Source organism: Giraffa tippelskirchi, chromosome 8, assembly GCF_054371585.1.
Source record: "Giraffa tippelskirchi isolate mGirTip1 chromosome 8, T2T-mGirTip1v1.2.pri, whole genome shotgun sequence".
NCBI classification, from domain to species: Eukaryota; Metazoa; Chordata; class Mammalia; order Artiodactyla; family Giraffidae; genus Giraffa; species Giraffa tippelskirchi.
In genome coordinates, this window is record NC_137282.1 from 50,438,091 (window position 1) to 50,458,979 (window position 20,889).

The 20,889-nt window shown below is 44.9% G+C and overlaps 1 non-coding gene across 1 annotated transcript; it reads left to right on the forward strand.

The window, feature by feature from the left end:
* Nucleotides 1-18,738: 18,738 nt before the first annotated feature.
* On the forward strand, nucleotides 18,739-18,845 carry LOC145519273 (U6 spliceosomal RNA). Its single transcript, XR_014063688.1, has one exon. It is a non-coding gene; the product is annotated as a U6 spliceosomal RNA (small nuclear RNA).
* Nucleotides 18,846-20,889: the final 2,044 nt, after the last annotated feature.

A 20,889-nucleotide genomic window follows, 5' to 3' on the forward strand; every position in this document is an offset into this window, starting at 1 on the left:
CACTCTCATTCATTGCCAGCATTGTTCAATATAGACACAATTCAGAAACAATCTAAGTGTTCATTGACAAACAAATGAGTTTTAAAACATTGTGCTTTGTGTGTGTGTTCAGTCACTCAGTCATGTCCAACTCTTTTGCAACCCCATAGACTGTAGCCCACCAGGCTCCTCTGTCCATGGGATTTTTCAAGCAAGAATGCTGGAGTGGGTGGCCACTTCCTCCTCCAAGGCATCTTCCCAACCCAGGGATTGAACCCACATCTGCAGTGTCAGGCAGGTTCTTTACCGCTGGGCTGCCTGGGAAGCCCACATAGGCATGGTGGAATATTATTCAGCCTTCAAAAAGAAAGAGAAATCCCACCATTTGTGAGATCATAAGTAAACCTAGAAAACATAACGCTAAGTGAAATAAGTTTAGATGCAGAAAGACAAATACTGCATGAATGGATTTATACATGGAATCTAAAATGGAGAGTTGAATGGTAGTTGGCAGGAGCTGGGGGAGGGAGAAAGAAGGAGATGTTGGTCAAGGGATATGAAGTTTTAGATATGAAGTTGCAAGATGAATAAGTTCTGGGAATCTAATATATAGTGGGGTGACTATAGTTAACAATACTGAATTGTAACTTTAAACTTGCTTAGGAGGGTATATTTATTTTTTTAATTTATTTATTTTTTAGTTGAAGGACAATTACTTTACAGAATTTTGTTGGCTTCTGTTCTGCCAAACATTAACATGAATCAGCCATAGGTATACATATGTCCAGGAGGGTATATCTTAAATATTCTCAGCTGTAGCTCACCAGACTCCTCTGTCCATGGAATTCTCCAGACAAGAATACTGGTGTGGGCAGTCATTCCCTTCTCCAGGGGATCTTTCCAACCCAGGGATCAATCCCAGGTATCCTGCATTGCAGGCAGATTCTGTACCATCAGAGCCACCAGGGAAGCTCAGAAACAGAAAAATTGTAACTTGAAACTTGCTTAGAAGGTTATATCTTAAATGTTCTCAGCACACACACAAAGAAGTAATTACATAAGGTAATATATATGTTAATCACCTTGATTATGGTGATCATTCCACAATGTATACATATATCAAATCATTAATTATACACCTTAAAAACATATAATTCCACCTTAAATACATGTAATTTTTAATTGTCAATTATTCCTCATTGAAGTGGGGGATGGGGGGAGACTCCATGTCTATTTCTTCAGAAACAGAAGAGCTAGGTTTCAGAAACTGATATGTTAATTTGGGAATCCTCTTGCAGTAAAATCCTCAAGCTCACAGTTTGGCAGGAAAAACTTTAGAGTGTCACAGGATGCATTTTAATTCTTTTTAATTTCCCTTGACATCTCTGTTGTAATGTCAACAAATCCCTATCAGTCACCCCAGCAGCACACCCACGAGGCAGATGCATTCCTTGGGGTGATCAGGGACAAAGCAACATGCAAAAGTACAGAAGATGAAACACATGAATATTTTCCATAGTATTACTTCCACTGCACAAAAAGATTCATCTTTCAGTAATCACTAATAGCATTAATTCTCTCTAAGCTGATTCTTAGCTGCATTATAATGTAAGTGGTGACTTTGGTGATACTACCAAGGAATTAAAGCAGAAAACTAACTTTTGTCCCAGGCAGTGCCAGTGGTAAAGAACTCGCCTGTCAGTGCAGTAGACATAAGAGATGTGGGTTCGATCCCTGGGTCAGGAAGATCCCCTGGAGGAGGATATGACAACCCACTCCAGTATTCTTGTCTAGAGAATCCCCATTGACAGGAGCCTGGCGGGCTACGGTCCATAGGGTCTCAAAAAGTTGGACACAACTGAGGCAACTTAGCATGGATGCACACCCTCCAAGAGAGAAAACAGGAGGTACTCAAGTAAGCAGATGCACTCCTTACACACAGACCAATGAGCACAGCTTAAATCTCAAAGGTGTAATCAATGAAGCTGAGTTCACTGAATGAAATTTCTGTGTAAATTAGAGCTTCATGTTTTGGTGAGTGATGGGAGAGACAGAGTTTATAAATCTCAGGCCCAAATCCTAGAATGACTCAAAGGTGCCCAGAAGGAGTGTCCTACATAGCAACGCAGGAACTAGGGCACACCTCCTTTTAGCCAAACGGACTCAAGTAGAGGCAGCCAGGCAAACAGCTTCATGCCATCTGGGGACATGAAGAACTGCATGACAGGACCAATAGGGAAAGGGCAATGGCTTGAGGAACACTGGGGTCCCCAGACCAAAGCAGATGGCACAGAGAAGGTTCCAGATCGGGGTGTGGCATACAGAGGTCCAAGCTGGGCAGTGAGCCTAGGTCAGAACTTGGGTAGAGTCATGTCCAGGAAGCCTGCACCCAGGAGACCAGGTGAGCAAGGAGGTGCAGATCAGAAGAGCCTCAAGATTGGAACCAAGCACAGAAAACTGGTAGCTCAGACGGTAAAGAATAGCCTGCAATGCAGGAGACTCAGGTTCGATCCCTGGGTTGGGAAGATCCCCTGGAGAAGGGAATGGCAACCCACTCCAGTATTCTTGCCTACGAAATCTTATGGACAGAAGAGCCTGGCAGGCTACAGTCCATGGGTTCGCAAAGTGATGGACACAACTTAGGGACTAATATTTTCACTTTTTTATTTCACAGAAAACTGGTAAGAGAAATGGGGCAAGTCGGCAGAAGAGGACATAAAATGGATCTCAAGGTGGACTGAGCGTGGTCTGCCCTCCACCTTGTTCGGAGTGACCATCCTGGGATGAGCAGACGATTCCGGGCAGGTAGATGTCACTCCCCAGAGCAAAGGCGGGCCCTGAAGCTGTTAGCGATTGCAGCGCTACTCTGAGGAGGCTTCCCAGGTAGAAGAAAGAGCTGGAGAATTCATGGGAGGAGCACAGCAACGAGTGAGAACCTGCCTTTAGAATGACAGAGACCCTGATACCAGACATGCCTTTACCTTTTACCTTTAGATGCGGGTGCCCCCATCTCCTGCCGCCCTAGGGATGTGGGCTAAGGAACCATGAAAGCATTTTCAGGGTACTGCTGAGCTACACAAGTTGTCCCTTCCTAGGATCAGGATCAGAGTTATAGGTCAGGATGTCCTGCAATATGTGAAGCCCTGGAGAAGGGAATGGCCACCCACTCCAGTATTCTTGCCTGGAGAATTCCACGAACAGAGGAGCCTGGCAGGCTACAGTCCATGGGGTCACAAACAGTCAGACACGACTGAGTGACTAACACTTTCCCATGTGGAGCCAGTTATAGCTAAAGCAGAAAGACAGTAGAGGGAGGGGGAAGGGGAAGACACAGAGAGACGAGGCAGAAGGGCTTCAGTGCTAGGGGAGTGGGAAAAGCTCAGTGACTTCATAGGTGCAAAAACTCTGAATTAAATGCCATCTCAACAGGTCTTTATAAAGTATGGAAAGAAACACACTGCAGAACCAAACAGATGGGTACCCAGAAATTCAAAGTCAACGAATATAGTGGCCGTTCTAAAAAAGCCAGTTCCTAGCAATAGCTGGTGTCTTGCCAGCATTCTCAGCTGGAAACTATAAACTCACTTTATTCGGGGACATCCAAGGCCTTGGGGCAGGATGTGATGAGTCCAATAAGTGCTGACGATCCTCCCTTCAAATATTTCCAGAACACATCACCTTCAGGCCATCCTCACCACCTGTGTTTGAATTCCAGCCCTGGTGGTTCTCACCTGCCTTTCTAAAACAGCCTCCCAAACGCTGCTCCACCCCCATCTCTGGCTGGATGCACAATGTGCTTTTTATTAAGGCTCCAGGAATCTTTTGAACCTAGGAAACAAAAAATGGACACGCCAGGAGTTCACCCTCCTTGGGTGTCCTGAAAGCCCCCATGGTCCCCGGTGGGTGGGTCGAAGTACTTCCACCCACGCTGGGGGAGAAGGCAAAGGGGAAGTGTGAGAGGCGTGGAGAGAGCTTGCCCTTTCACACACCCAGCTTTGCCGCCAGCTGCCCCGGGGCTCACATGTGGCCCCAGCCTGGAGATACTGGTGAGGTTCATTAAAGCTCTGCTTTGCCCTCCTTCAGCAGGCAAAAAGGTTTTTCACTAATTGTCTCTCCTTTCTTCCCAGGGCCTTTCCTGGGGGCTCAGATGGTAAAGAATCTGCCTGCAATGCAGGAAACTCGAGTTTGGTCCCTGGATCGGGAAGATCCCCTGGAGAACAGAAGGTACTCTTCTCCACTCCTACTCCAGTACTCCTGCCTGGAGAATTTCATGGACAGAGGAGCCTGGTGGGCTACAGTCCATGGGGTCACAAAGTGTCAGACACGGCAGTGACTGACACTTTCACTTTCTTCCCTGCCTCCATCCCTTCATCCATTTGTTTAATAAATATTTAATGAGTGCCAAGAATGCTCCAGGCACCATTCGAGGAAATAGAAGACAGAATACTGAGCAAATATCACATCAAATAGATTCTGAAGGTCTTTTATCCTTCATAGCCCTCTGCCAGGGAATTTGCCAGACCCACATGTTTGTCTACTGAGCATCAAACTGTGTGTCTGAAGAATTCTTTTGAGTGGGATCTCAGATGGGTCTGGATTTCAGTGATGACTCTTGCCTTTGACACCACAAACTCATTCCCTGATGCCCTGGGCAGTTCCAAGATGAGGGGCTCCACACCGTCCACCTATCCTGGCAGCCCCTGGGATTGCCTCTTGAGAGCACCCCCCTCCTTAAGACATAAAGTATCAGCCCAAGGATGTCAGCTGAGCATCTTTAGTTTTTGCAGCAGCTCTCCCCAGTCACTCTTCTCTGCCCAGGACAGAAGGATGAGCTTTGGAATTTGGGGAGACCTGGGTCTGGTCCCAATTCATTCCCTTGCCAGCTGCGTGTGTGTGTGCGCGCATGTCCAATTCTTTGCAACTGTAGCCCACCAGGCTCTTCTGTCCATGGAGTTTTGCTAGCTGTGTGGCCTTAGACAAATTGATTCACTTCTCTGAGCCTCTGAAAACTGAGACTTGTAATCATGGTCACTAACACATACATGGTTTAACCCAGTGCAGAGGACTGATCTGGGTTCCTCACTTACATGACTCAAGGCTGAAAGCAACCCCTTACGTGCATGTGCTTGCATTGACAAAAATAGAAACTGAGGCATCGAGAGGGTCAGGGTGGGAACCCAGGCAGTCTCTCCTCAGCGCCCTTGCTCTCACAACCTCTGAGGCTTCACTGGCTTGTCAACCCACAGCAGGCTCCAAGCAAGGGACGTGTGGGTGCCCGCCAACACAACTACTTCTGCTTGGCTCTCCCCCGCGGCCTGCCACGACCACTCAGCTAGCCCAAATTAACTTTGCAGGTCTGAGTCACCCTTCAGAATCTACCACATACTCAGATGTAAGTCTGAGGGACGTGAAATATTGAAAAATAAGCCTTTATTTTACCTTCTCACGCCGAGCTCGTTGCCTTGTTTATGGGACGTGAAAAATAAAGATTGCTTTTTTTTCTTGCCTGCCAAGTGTAGTCTACGTTTTCAGACAGCTTTTCAGGAGTAAGTAAAAATAATTGATTTCATTATAAGCATTCCCTTCCAGCTCTGAAGCGCTATGATTTAATACACAGCATTGTAAGTGATCACCTGGAAAAAAAAAAGGCTTCCTACCATTTCCTCAGGTGAAAAGTTCAGCCGTAGGGTCTCCCAGCCCAGCGACTGCTGCCATTACCATGAAGGATTGTCTTGCTGACTAACGTTGGTGCATTATGCTGTTGCAGTGGGTAATGACATACCACAAGGCCTGAATCATAAGAATCGGTTCCGCCGAGGAGGAAAAAACAAAGAAGGAAAAGCACTGGTTGCCATCACCAGCTGGGTTGAACTTCCTCCTCCATGAAAGCTCAGAGAAGCCAAGAAGTGAATTCTCAAATTCCCATTCTTTGAAATGACAGTTGGTCTAGTGCAAGAGTTTGGACTTTGGAATCAAACAGACCTGGCCTCTAATTAAGGTTTTGCCCCTTCCCAGGTGTGTGATCTTGGACTGGTAACTGAATTCTTCTGAGCCTGTTTCCTCATCTATAAAACAGAGATAATAGAACCCAATTTGTTGGGCCACCCTGGAGATGAAAAGAAATTTGATAAACACACCTTAATGGTGTCTGGAACATGGGAGAGAATCAACAAATATTTCTGATGTTATTTAAAAAGAGGAAAACCTATCGTGGAGTCCTTTTCCTGCACCTCCATTTTATTTGTAACTTAGCAGTGTTCATGGGGAATTTTTATAGTAGACACGGGATTATTTTACCCAAAGTACAGAAGACCCTACTCTCTGGTTTTCTATTAACCAGAATTTCCATACATGTTTAGTACTACTATAATTGTTACGTGACTATGGCTCTTGAGACACTGCTGTCTACTGAAATACCTCTGAATCATCAGAAGACAGATGGAATCATATGCAAAATGGCACTTTTCCAAATGTATTTTTTAGTGTCATTTTTGCCAGATATACACTTGCCAAAAAGGAGATGCTCTTCACTCTTATTTAAAGACATAGTGAAATATCTCCCTCCCCTATTTCTTATGAATTTCTTATTAGTCAAGGAGGAACATAGCAAAGAGTTAATGAGTTGCTTTACTCATTCACCTACTGAAGGTTGGCAAATACACAAACCTTCAAAGAAAATTGTCTAGCCATCAGGATCACAGTAAGAACTAGGTGGCACCCATAAACCTAGAACATTAACGAAACTGTGGGTGCCCCACCTCACCCTTCCCCCATCTACCTTTCTCTTCATTTTCGTCCCACTGGCTGGACCCAACGGGGAGCCAGATGGCAGGAAAGTGACAACTGACGTAACCCAATAAGTCCAGCCTCCCAGGGCCCAGCACAGAAGGAGAGGGGGAGAGTGGACTCAGAGGGGCCAAGATATCCAGCCCCTGTTATCTGGAGATACACTGTTGCCGTGGGGAAATTCTATTTTGGGGGGCATTTTTAAATTTTTTATATATTTGTAATTGGAGGTTAACTGCTTTACAATATTGTGTTGGTTTCTGCCATACATCAACATGAATCAGCCACAGATATACATATATGTTCCCTCCCTTTTTAACCTCCCTCCCACCACCCACCCCATCCCACCTCTCTAGGTTGTCACAGAGCACTGGTTTGCTCCAGGCATCAGACAGCAAATTCCCACTGGCTATCTATTTTACATATGGTAATATATACATTCTGAAAGAGATGGGAATACCAGACCATCTGACCTGTCTCTTGAGAAACCTGTATGCAGGTCAGGAAGCAACAGTTAGAACTGGACATGGAACAACAGACTGGTTCCAAATAGGAAAAGGAGTACGTCAAGGCTGTATATTGTCACCCTGCTTATTTAACTTATATGCAGAGTACATCATGAGAAACGCTGGGCTGGAAGAAACACAGGCTGGAATCAAGATTGCCGGGAGAAATATCAATAACCTCAGATATGCGGATGACACCACCCTTATGGCAGAAAGTGAAGAAGAACTAAAGAGCCTCTTGATGAAGGTGAAGGAGGAGAGTGAAAAAGTTGGCTTAAGGCTCAACGTTCAGAAAACTAAGATCATGGCATCTGGTCCCATCACTCCATGGGAAATAGATGGGGAAACAGTGGAAACAGTGTCAGACTTTACTTTTTTGGGCTCGAGAATCACTGCTGATGGTGACTGCAGCCATGAAATTAAAAGACGCTTACTCCTTGGAAGGAAGGTTATGGCCAACCTAGATAGCATGTTTAAAAGCAGAGACATTACTTTGCCAACAAAAGTCCGTCTAGTCAAGACTATGGTTTTTCCAGTGGTCATGTATGGATGTGAAGAGTTGGACGGTGAAGAAAGCTGAGCGCCACAGAATTGATGCTTTTGAACTGTGGTGTTGGAGAAGACTCTTGAGAGTCCCTTGGACTGCAAGGAGATCCAATCAATCCATCCTAAAAGAGATCAATCCTGGGTGTTCATTGGAAGGTCTGATGTTGAAGCTGAAGCTCCAATACTTTGGCCACCTCATGCGAGGGGTTGACTCATTGGAAAAGACCCTAATGCTGGGTAGGATTGGGGGCGGGAGGAGAAGGGGACGACAGAGGATGAGATGGTTGGATGGCATCACCGACTCGATGGACATGGGTTTGGGTAGACTCCGGGAGTTGGTGATGGACAGAGAGGCCTGGCATGCTGCAATTCATGGGGTCGCAGAGAGTTGGACACGACTGAGCGACTGAACTGAAACTGAACTGAATATATACGTTTCCATACTACTCTCTCAAATCATCCCTTCTTCCCCCACTGTGTCCACAAGTCTGTTCTCTAAGTCTGTGTCTCCATTGCTGCCTTGCAAACAGATTCATTAATACCATTTTTCTAGATTCCATGTATACATGCTAATAGACAATATTTCTTTTTCTCTTTCTGACTTCACTCTGTGTAATAGGCTCTAGATTCATCCACCTCATTAGAACCAACTCAAATGTGGACAAACCATTTTTTTAATCAGCTATAAGGTGAGAGCTTTAAATCTTCCCTGACATAAACAGAAAGTTAAAAAAGTTGAATAAGTCACTTTCCATAACCCAAGAAATATTTTAAATGCATTTTACTCAACAAGTCTTTGCTTTCTGTTTACTTGCAAAGAGACAAGGACACTTCTGCTGGATGGCAACAAGCATACCTGAACACACCCTCACCTTCTCAAAAATCAGGCACTTAAATGACAGCTTATGAGAAAACTAGGGTTGGGCAGACCACACCAAACCTATGCAACTTCGTAACCTAAGTTCTTACCGAAAAAAAAAAACAATAAGATTGAGAGCAAAAGGAGAAGAGGGCGGCAGAGGATGAGATGGTTAGATAACATCACCAACTCAATGGACATGAATTTGAGCAAACTCCGGGAGACAGTGGAGGACAGAGGAGCCTGGCGTGCTGCAATCCATGGGGTCACAAAGACTCAGACATGACTTAGCGACTGAAAAACAACACCAACAAAACTGGAACAGAGCAAACAGGCAGCTCAGCCTGTTTAAAATGCAACAAAAACAATACGGTGAAAACATTAGCAGCTTGCTAATTAGGGCTGAGCTGGAGATGTATACCATGCAGATGGGAAGGGAGTGCTGAGCTGAAGGCGTCACCTGAAGATGAGCCCAGGAGGTGTGGCAACCTGACCCAGCGCAGAGCCCCAGGCAGCTTGCGGGTCCCTCTTGAAGGAGGGAGCCCCAGACCTGATTATTCATCTCAGTTCTCTCAAAATGCAGTCAAATGGCTCTTGCTGCTTGGGCAGAAAACTGAGCTAAAAGCTCTCCTGTTGGAGGCTATAATTCCACTCCCCTTATCTATGCTGGCTTCCCTTGTGAAGGAAAATCCATCTCTGAACCAAAATCACATCCAGGTCTGTTTGCTGCTGTTATTCTGGCTGACTTCCCTGGAAAACAGAGCCTTGAGGCAAAGCTCATCCTGTGCAGGCTTGCGTGAATGAAGGGAAAAGCAGAATGAAACAAGGAAGGAGGGAACAAATCGAAGGCTGTTACCAAGATGGCCACAGCATCACCTTGACTCTGGGTCATTGGGAAGCATGGCATCACAGGAAAGAAGGCAGGGGCGGGGGGTGGGAGGCAATTTCTCTGCCAGCTTCTCTCTGTCTCCTTCTGTAAAGCTGACCTCAAGCTACATGAATTCTGCTACTTTCTGGGGTGTGTCACACCTCCCCCCTCAGCCCAGATACCAGCGGGGTCCTGTTGGGCAGGTCGGGCAGCTGCTCCCAAACAGGCCCATCACATTCAAGGGAGACAGACTGCTAGTTGGAAACCAGGTAGCAGCGCAAGCCAGCCAGAGTCCTTGCTGGTTGGGTAGAGGGGAATGCAGGGGGTCGGGGCGGGGGGGCGTCAGCCATTTGGAAAGGTACCAAAACTGGGTTCAGTACTGACCTTATTCTTTCATTAGCAAATTGCCTGTGAGTTCGTTCAGGTCCTAGAAGCCCACAATAGAGCAAAACAGACTGGACTTTAAATAAGGACTTGTATGTTCTCCAGAAGCTGTGCTGTGCCATACTAAGTCGCTTCAGTCATGTCCAACTCTTTGTGACCCCATAGACTATAGCCTACCAGGCTCCTCTGTCCATGGGGAGTTTCCAGAAAAAAATACTGGAATGGGTTGTCATGCCCTCTCCCAGGGGATCTTTCCAACCCAAGGATGGAACTCGTGGCTCATGCATTCCAGGCAGATTCTTTGACCACTGAGCCACCAGGGAAGGCCCTCTTTGGAAGCTATGTTCTTATTTAAACGTAGAAAAGCATACCAAGACCTACTCTTACCAGAACCCCCATAACCACCCCCACCCTCTAATCTGTGCTTCAGTGGATATTGGAATGATTTTAACATGTATCTATTCATCATTCCCCGAATAAAATTCTTCAGGGCTTATCCACATCTTGTTGTTGTTGATTAGTTGTTAAGACATGTCTGACTTTTTTGCAACCCCATGGACTGTAGCCCACCAGGTTCCTCTGTCTATGGGATTTCCCAGGCAAGAATACCTGGAGTGAGTTGCCATTTCCTTCTCCAAGGGATATTCCTGACCCAGGGATCAGACCCACATCTCCTGTATTGGCAGGTGGATTCTTTACCACTGAGCCAGCTGGGAAGCCCTATCCACATCTTCGTGGTGGGTAAAACCTATGCTCCACAATTTAGCCTGCAAGTCACCTTCTCAGTGATTGTCCTTTTCAAGAGCATTTTTTCTGAACCCTCAATTTTCTACTCCCCACCCCTCCACTCCACCTGCCTCTCGTTTAGGGGACTAAACGATGACCCCTTCTGCCATTGAGGACCAGACCAGAAATGGTGGCTGAGGTTGGGTCAATAGACAAAGGAGATAGTACCCTTGGTGAAGACATTACTATCTCAACATGATAATCACTGATGGGTTAGCTGGACAAACTTCATTTCATATTTGGTTTTATACGAAGTTATACAGCATGTCAGCTGTCTGGGATCCGTGTGGGACTGTCACATTCTTGAATGCAGACTTCGTGAAATTTTTATCAAATAATATCACATTTCCATGCCTTTCAGCCCTCAGACACTTACTCATCAATTTTCCAGAATAATATTTAAGATGTTTCATTCTTTCCTTGAGTTAAGAAAGAAATCATAAGCCTATGAGTATGCAAGTGGAAAAAAAAATGGCTATGATTTCTTTTACTTACGATTCCCTTTCTTTTTGTGTCTTTCTCAGATGGAGATTGCTAGTGCTAACAATAATCATAAGTGTGCCTGATGTTTCATGTCTTGCCAACTGTGTGTGGAATCCCATGCTGGGGACCAAATCGACACACAGAGTTTGTAAACGGCAGCCATCATGGCCTCTCTGCCATTGTTCTTTGCTTCAACTGGGCTTTTCATCAAGAAATGAGGCAGAACCGGCAGATTCCTCCCCAATCTGCTTAGACATTACCATGTTCATCCATGATCTTGACAGTACACACTCCCACCCCCATTTCTGTATCTCACTTTCCATCCATTGGTACCAGAGTTAACTTCCAACAAGTCAAATGCATAAATATCTATTTGGGTTTCTAGATTCAGTTAATGAAGTTGATAGCATCAATTTAATCCCCAAATGAGCTAGTTACTTAAATCAGCACCATTCCATAGACTAGCTTTCTCCGTGATTGTGTTTCTCTGAACATTGGTATCCAGCAAGAGGTCAATAAGTTTTCAAGAAAAAAATGGAGGGACAGGTTTCCCATTAGCAAATATGTTTAAGAAAGATGTGTGTGTGTGTGTGTGTGTGTGTGTGTGTGTGTGTGCGCGCGCGCGCGCGCGCACTCAGTCATATCCGACTCTTTGCGATCCCATGGACTGTAGTCCATTAGGCCCTGTCCATGGAATTCTCCAGGTAAGAATACTGGAGTGGGTTGCCATTCCCTCTCCAGGGGAACTTCCCAAACCAGGGATCAAACCTGAGTCTCCTGCATTGCAGGCAGTTTCTCTATTGTTGGAGCTACCAAACATGGGCTTATACAAATGTGGAAAAGCATTTTCACCGCAGGATTTCTCAGGGCCGTTAATGTGCACAGTGATTCTCCCTCCATAAAGGTACAGTAACATTTTTTAACACTTTTTTTTCCAGTGTGATGGTTAACTTGGAGGGAATTTTTGAATGAGATTAACTTTTAAGTTGGTGAACTTTGAGTAAAATAGATTGCCCTCCATAATGTGATTGGCCTCATCCAATCAGCTGAAGACCTGAGTAGAACAAAAAGATTGGCCTCCCTGAGCAAGAGGGAATATTCCAGGAGGAGGCCTTCATACCTCATCCGCACCACTGGGTCTCCTTCATCTCCAAGCTTCAGATAGGAGCTACATCATCTGTCCTCCTGAATCTCGAGCCTACCAGAACAACGCATATTGATTTGTCAGCCTCCATAATTGCCTGAGCTAATTCCTTATGACAGATAGATAGATAGATAGACAGATACAGAGAGATATCTCTTCTCAGTTGTATTTCCTGACTAATATAAATTTTGGTACCAGAAGTGGGGTGATAAGCCAACCACTGGTGGCAGGTTGGTTTCACTGTGCCCATTCCATCATGGAAGGGGGCAGCATTTTGTTTTTACTGAAATAAAACTTTCTTTGGATGTGAATTGGCTTCCCCTGCGTATAATCCTTCTGCCAAAACTACCACCCGTGAACTTACAGGAGGCCTTGGACCCCATCGTGATATCCACACAGCATTGCTTCTGATCCAGGAACTCCCTTCACAGCGAATGAAGCATGGGCCCATGCTCGTGAAGTCACTCATCTTACCATGTTCTGCATCCTCTTGAAGAGGCTACATGGATAGAATGGTGGAATATCCCAAGACTAAGTCACAAAAGAACAGACAAACCAGTAATCACTAGTGGGGAGAGGGAGGAGGGGAGGGGCAAAACAGGGGTAGGGAATGCAACAGGGAGCCCAGCCCAGCGCTCTGTGATGGCCTAGAGGTGCTGGGAGGCGCAAGAGGGAGGAGGTATACGTATAGTTACGGCTGATTAGAGTCGTTATACGGCAGAAACCAACAGAACTTTGTAAACCAATTACCCTTCCATTAAAAAATTTTTTAAATAAAAATGGGAAAAAGTAAACAATGGAAAAAAAAGTACAAACTGCTACGTTTAAAATAAATAAGCCACAAGAATATATTACAAAGTATAGGGACTACAGTGAATATTTTATAACTTTCAATGAAGTATAGTCATTAAAAATTTCGAACCACTATACTGAATGCCTGACATTAATACTGTAAAACAACTATATCTCAATTAAAAAAAAAAGACTCAGTTACAGTGCCAAGTAGTTGGCAATACCTGGCAGGGCTGGGGCAACGTTCTCCAGGAGACTCTATAGGCTCTGAGTCAGTGTCCAGTGAATGGTGTTATTTCTCTGATGGAATCCATGGGTCCAGGAATTGAGGGTAGGAATGAGAGTAGCATCATTTACTGTTACCCCTAGTAACACACGTGCAAAATTTTTCCTTCCTTTCCTCGTGACCTTATAATATCTTCTAGCAGGCCTGGAGGTCATAGTTACAAAGAGACGAAAACTGTACCAGGAGATCCAGCAATGATTCCATTGTGCTGGAAGTTAAGACCACTACCTTGGGCTTTTCACGCCTCTGAAACAACAGACACACTAGGAAGTCACTTGGCTGGCTGGAGTGACTGATCTTGACTAGCAGGTGAACTTGGGCTGCAAAGGAAGAGTATGCCTAGAATAAAGGTGATCTCTTAGGTTATCTCCAAGTATTACCCCATTGGACTGTAGCCCACAAGGCTCCTCTGGCCATGGGATTTCCAGGCAAGAATACTGGAGTGGGTTGCCATTTCCTCCTCCAGGGCATCTTCCTGACCCAGGGATCAAACCCAGGTCTCCCGCTTTAGCAGGCAGGTTGTTTACCACTGAACCACCTGGGAAGCCGCAGGAGATTTCTGAGAGTGTCTCCAAGTATTACCACACCCTGTGATTAAGGTCACTGAAAACCTATAACAATCCAATCAAGGTAGAACTACTAATGACCTAGATCCTTCAGGAATGGAATTCAGGGTTACCCCACCAGGTAGAGAACCACAATCAGCTGAGGTGCTTGCTGAAGGCAAAGAGAACAGAGAATGGGGAGTGGAAGAAGGTAGCTGAGAATACCAACAACCGCCAGGACCAGTTGCAGAAATGAGGACTGCGGGTATCATGAGTGCTTCATGTTATTTTGTTATGAACATGGGTGTGTGCGCACAGGTGTGTATTAAGCAAATGTCTGCCTTCTTCCCCCTTAGTTCTTTTTCTATGGAATAAAGAGATGCATATAAGTACCATGTTGACAAGAAGTGGACTTGTGATGATTAGTAGTATTTGTACCTTGGAGGGTGTTTTTGGAAGAGGTTAATATTTAAAGTGGCTTCTCTGGTGGCTCAGGTTGTAAAGAATCCACCTTTAATGCAGGAGACCCAGGTTAGATCCCTGCGCTGGGAAGATTCCCTGGGGAAGGGAATGGCAACCCCCTACTGTATTCTTGCCTGGAGAATCCCACAGACCGAAAAGCCTGGTGGGTTACAGTCCATGGGGTTGCAAAGAGCTGGATCTCACTGAGCGACTGAACAACAAAACAGCTCCGTTTTTCTGCAGAACCTGACAAATACAGGAAAAGTCTTTTCCCATGAAATAACTATTAAATTTTGCAAGACTAGCTAGAGTTCCAAGAATAGTCGGTTAGGGGAAATGCCACCATAGTCCCTGGCCTCCAAGAAGATTTGCTGTCTCGTACATACAGAATACTGGTAAGAAAGAGACGAGGGGGAAAAGTGAAGAAACCTAAAGTCATCATCACCAGAGGTTAGCAGCTCTCAAATCCATGACGTCGTTCACAGGATAATTTCTCTATCGCTCAATAGCTGTTCACTCACATACCTCAAAAAGATAAGTTACAACACGAATAGAAATATGATCTCAGGAATCTTTAGAAGATGTTTTCCCACTTGACACACCTATATTCCATTCTATATTGCATCACAGTTTTCCTTTGAGTGTTAAATTTCAGATGTGGCAATGGTACCATCTATGACACAATTGATGCTGAGAGACATTCTGTCTCAGTTCCAGTGGACTGGCATGTTTCCTGCGATACATGCCTTCTGCCCTCCGATCCCCAACATGCTGAAAAGACCACTGGCAAAGGAACTCTAAGATGTTCTCCTGACCCGCTAGCAACCAAGTATCTGATGGGTAGGGCAAGGCATGTGCCCGCTGGGCAAAAATACAAACACAAACTGAATCCTTTGCTAAAATATGTGATAAAAACACAAAGAACTCTAAGCATTTGCTGTGACACAATTACCATGAACTTTAGTACAATCTTAAGCAAACAACTTAACTTTTTTTTTTTTTGCTATAGCCGGAGGAAATTCTCCTTATGTATTAAAATGAATGATTTCAGGCACTGATAGCTTAGGAATGACATAACTGTGCATGCCAAAAATATTGCTAATACTCAGGAAGTCCTTTCTGGAAGGAGGGAAGGAAAACTTAAGTATTGACTTATCAACTATTTTCAGGTAAAAATATATCAGTTCTAAAAAGTCCCATTTTGCTAGAACATGTGTCTCTAGAGATTCCTTTTCTAACCTTACAGTTGATACTCTCATTACAAGTAAGATTGAAAAATCACGTCCTACAAAACATTTTTTAATGTTTTAAATAAAAGGTGCTGAAATTCTACAACGTGTTATTTTGAATGATGGTAGTATTTCAGCCAGACTAGTGCCTGGGTGTGTGCGTGCATGCTCAGTCATGTCGGACTCCTTACAACCCCATGGACTGCAGCCTGCTAGACTCCTCTGTCCATGAGATTTCCCAGGCAAGAATACTGGAGTGGGTTGCTATTTCCCTCTCCAGGGTATCTTCCTGACCCAGGGATCAAACCCACATCTCCAGCATTGCCAGGCGGATTCTTTTCCACTGAGTCACCTGGGAAGACAGTCTAGAGTCTGTCTTGTGCAAAGCACAAGACTGTATAAGCTTTCAGATCACTGACAAGGTTGGCAGTTCCTATGGATTAAGCAGACCTGTGAGTAGATAAGTTTGCAACCCTTCAAAGATGGACTTTGCAACGTACGGGAAAAGGGTTGAGATGCAATCATCATCAGTGATTATGTGAGATCCACCCTAAAGCTAGTGTCTTTCATGGACGTGAAAGAACTGAAGGCAGATGAGAAAATGTGGTCTTGAAAAGCATGATCCCCACAGAGCTGATCTGAGGAGGGGTACCTTTCAGGTAAGATAGAAAGTGTTGCCATGCTTTCTCTAAGTCGTTAGGCACCATATGATGTTCTTCAAATAATGATATGCCCTTCCCTCTCCAACTTCAGCCACAGTGATTATTCACCATTTCTGAAAGAGCACTGTGAGATTATTAAGATATAGGATCCTTTCTTTTCTTATTACATCTGGATTTTATTAATATGGCAGCAAGGTATTAAAACAGTCACTGTATATCACCCTCTGTGAATTTTGCGGTGGCGAAAACGGTCCTTGAATAGGTGTTTAAGATATTTTTCAAGTATTTAGACTCTCCAGCAATGAAAGTAACTACATAATGAGAAATGTATTATTTCAATTGAAAAGTCTTTTATAGGAAAGTAATAGGTTTAGAAAAATCCTTAAGGCAAATAACTCTACTCTGATAAAAATCACAGGACTCTGAAATGGCTAGAGAATGACATTTCTCGTTGAACAGCTTCTACCTAAGAAATTTTCCACAGTTTGAGGTCAGTCTCCTGTCGATTCCTATTAGCATTTGGTTAAAATAATGCAGGAAAAATTAGATTCGAGTACCTTGCCCTAAAACCTCATGCCCTGAAAGAATTCTACGGTGTATCATTATCTGAGAGGCCGGCACTATGGCAGCAACCTCGTCCCTACCACCAAGAACCAGCTCATAGCTTGAAGGGGATGGAACACACAGACAGAACGGTCACTCAGATTATGTCTGCCATTGAAAACGAGGCCATTTCTGCAGATGAAGGTGATAATGCAAGGAAGGAGGGAAAGATAAATGATTCTTATGGACTAGTGAATGAGCAACTTGTCACCTATCATTGAGATGGAAATTTTTTATAAGGGATCTACCTAGAAATAACAGCACCTAGAAACACTGTAGGCCCACTACTTCATTCAAACATCTGTGTAACCTTTTAGTCTGAGGATATATTCCACATCACATCCTTGGGAGGAAGGGGGACTGCACCATTGCCTCTGCTTTACAGCTGGAGAGACCAGTAGTGGGAGAAAAAAGAATATGCTCTAGATCACCACGTTTAGTCAACTCCAGGTTGAGGTTGAAATTCAGATCCCCCAACCCCGAGCCTGTCCTAACATTTCCTGGGACTTTTCAGCTTTTTTTTGGTGAATTCAGAATTCTATTTTGACTTTGCAGTCATTGAAAGAAATCTGAAAATCAACCATACTGTTGACTTCATTCTTCAGAGCCTGTTGATACTTAGAAATATGTCTGCTACAAGATAAACACCATGTTACTTGGTCACTGAAAGAGAAAAGAGGTTGGGTTTAGAAACTATATCCCATGCACAATTTTAAAACATGTGTAAACAGGAAGAACAAAGAGTATCGCTCATCATCGCCTTTTACAAATGGTTAAGTCCCAACTCACTGTGTCACCCAGGAAAGCGCATCCTGAGGGGAATTCAGAATGGGAAAGAAAAAAAAAAAAAAGAGAGTGCATTCTGTGCTTTGGATAAGTGGGCCCCTAGCTAGTGAAAATGCATATCTAAGGAGGAATTTCCATGACCTCAGGTCCAGGTTCTTGCATTCTCCCACACATAGAAAAGCACTAAAATCATTAACTGAGATGTCTGTTCTTTGTGACTAGCTTGCGTGCTTGTGTGCTCAGTCTCTTTAATCATGTCCGACTCTTTGCAACCCTATGGACTGTAGCCCACCCAGCTCCTCTGTCTGTGGGATTCTCTAAGCAAGAATACTGGAGTGGGTTGCCATTTTCTCCTCCAGGGGGATCTTCCTGACCCAGGGATCAAACCCAGGTCTCCTGCGTCTACTGCGTCTCCTGCATTGCAGGCGGATTCTTTACCCCTGAGCCACCAGGGAAGCTTTTGTGACTAGCAGTAATACTTTTATGCTTGACTAAATGTATTTCCCAGCACCCCCCCAAATGTGTATATATATATATATATATATATATATATGTATATATATATGTATATATATATATATGTATGCATGTATATACTGGCTCTTCCCACTTCTTTGGAGCAGTTTCTCAGAGCTATCTGAGAGGCTATCTCCTGGGCCATTGTCCTTAGTCAGGTTCCCAAACAAAACTGAAACTCACTGCTGTTACATTGTGCATTTGTTTTCAGTAGACATGTGCAATAAGTCATTGCATTCAGGAACACCTAAAACTCCACGGAGCCATAAAACACATAACATGGAAAACCCAACAGGCTATGTTGCTTACACAACTCTTTTTTGTTCAGGAGCCCTAAAATGCCAAGAACTTCCACTTACAGGTATCACAGTGTCATTGGCTATGAAAAATTGTCTGTGACACCCGTTTCTTTAAAAGTAGGTAGAGTCCGCTTCGCTCTGAAAGATGAGAATGTTGAGTGACTACTCTTTCCCCTCAGGAACTGTGGCTGAGAAGAGGGCAGCTGGGGGAGACAGAGCGCTTGCTTCAGCAGCACATACCCTGGCACTGGAATGAGGCAGAGAAGATTAGCATGGCCCCTGTGCAAGGATGACACGCATATTTGTGAAGCCTTCCATCTCTGGTGCTTCCCAGGTGGCACTAGTGGTAAAGAACACACCTGCCAGTGCAGGAGATGTAAGGGAGGCTGGTTGGATCCCTGTGTCAGGAAGACCCCTGGAGGAGGACATGGCAACCCACTCCAGTATTCTTGCCTGGGAAATCCCATGGACAGAGGAGCCGGGTGGGCTAAAGTTCCTTGTGGTCACAAAGAGTCGGACACGACTGAAGCGACTGAGCATGGGGGAGGCAGAACTGTGCCTGGCTGTGCCCTAAATCCAAGACCCTTCCCAGCTGATCCCATCTTCCTAGGGAGACTTTCCAGGACAGACCCATCCCCCCATGTCCTCTGCTTTAACTCCTCTCTGCTGCTGCTGCTGCTAAGTCGCTTCAGTCGTGTCTGACTCTGTGCAACCCCATAGACAGCAGCCCACCAGCACCCCCCCTACCCCCCCCCCCGTACCTGGGATTCTCCAGGCAAGAACACTGGAGTGGGTTGCCATTAACTCCACTCTGAATTACCTAGATAACAGTATCTGATGCAAATTGCCTTGAGTCCTTTTACAAATGCCAAAACTCCCACCAAATGGAAAAAGTTAACTACTTAATGACCATGAGCACATAGCCCCCAGACCTACTGGAGCCCAAGGACTGATAATGTTAACTCCTGTGACATGGTCCTATTACCTCATCATCAACCAGTCAAAGAATTGTGCACGAGCTATCACAGACCCAGTGACTTTGTCCCTCACCTGGCCTTTAACAATGTTTTCCTGAAACCCATCAGAGAGTTCAAGTTTTTGAGCATTCATGCTGCCTGGACTCCTTGTCTGGAGCCTTATAATAAATACCGTACTCTCCTTCATCACAAGCCACTGTCAGCAGATTGGCTCGACTGCTACAGGAGGGCAAGCAGACCCAGGTGTGGCTCAGTAACACATCCGAATTTAACCCACCCTTCATATAATAAAGCACTGGTGTTAATTTAAAGTATACTGGTTGCCTTCTGAGCATGGGATCCACGCATGAATGGACACATAGCTAAAATAGCATCAGTGTAGTTGTATCAGTCGCTCAGCCGTGTCTGACTCTTTGCAACCTCATGGACTACAGCCCACCAGGCTCCTCTGTTCATGGAATTCTCCAGGCAAGAATAGTGGAGTGGGTTGTCATTTCCTTCTCCAGGGGATCTTCCCGACCCAGGGATCAAACCCGAGTCTCTTGCTCCTCCTGCACTGGAAGGCGAATTCTTTACAACTAGTGCCACCTGGGAAACCCCAAATAGCATCATCTGCCAGCATTTACCTCTCTGCTCTGCCCATCAGAGAAAAGCCCTTTGCACCGTTAAATGAGTTCAAAGGGAGAACACACAGAAGAAATGACTTGCATAACAAAGATCCCTCCACTGGGCACCTTTTTTTTTCTTGCAGATTTAATTTCTGCTACACATAAAGGATACATAATTACTGTTACTTTTGATGTTTCAGTAACCAAAAGATCATGTACTCATTTCTCCATGTACTGTAGTTAAAAACTACAATATAAGGAAAAGTAAGGTGGATTTTCTGCTTTCAAGGAGTTTATAATCTAGAAGAGTCACCAGCCGTGTGCATGTCTGACTACACTCCAAGCTAGAAACATGGAATCAAGTGCCGCAGGACAATCCCCGATGGTGCTAAGGGAGATAAGAGTGAAGGAGATTATTCCAGAAAGCAGAAGAGGGTGAGAGATGGGACCGGCAGGAGGTCAGGAACAGAGCAGAGGAAAGCAGAAGAAAGTCTGAGAAGTTTGAATGGGCTCTGACTTGGGAAAGCTTCACACACCACCAGACTAACCAAGGGCAGTGACTATTCCCTCCATGTGAATAAGAATAATGTTTCCCATGACGGTGAGCTTTTTCAGCCAGACTGGGAAGGGGAGTGAGAAGGGCCGGCCTTAAGTTAGATGACTCCAAGGACGGCAGGCACTTGTTTGTACTGACTTGAATTAAACTGGGCGGGTTGCAGGCTGGAAAGTGTGGAGGGGGTGGGAAGTGACTGCCTGGGGGCGAGCCGTGAAAGTCCGGGCCAG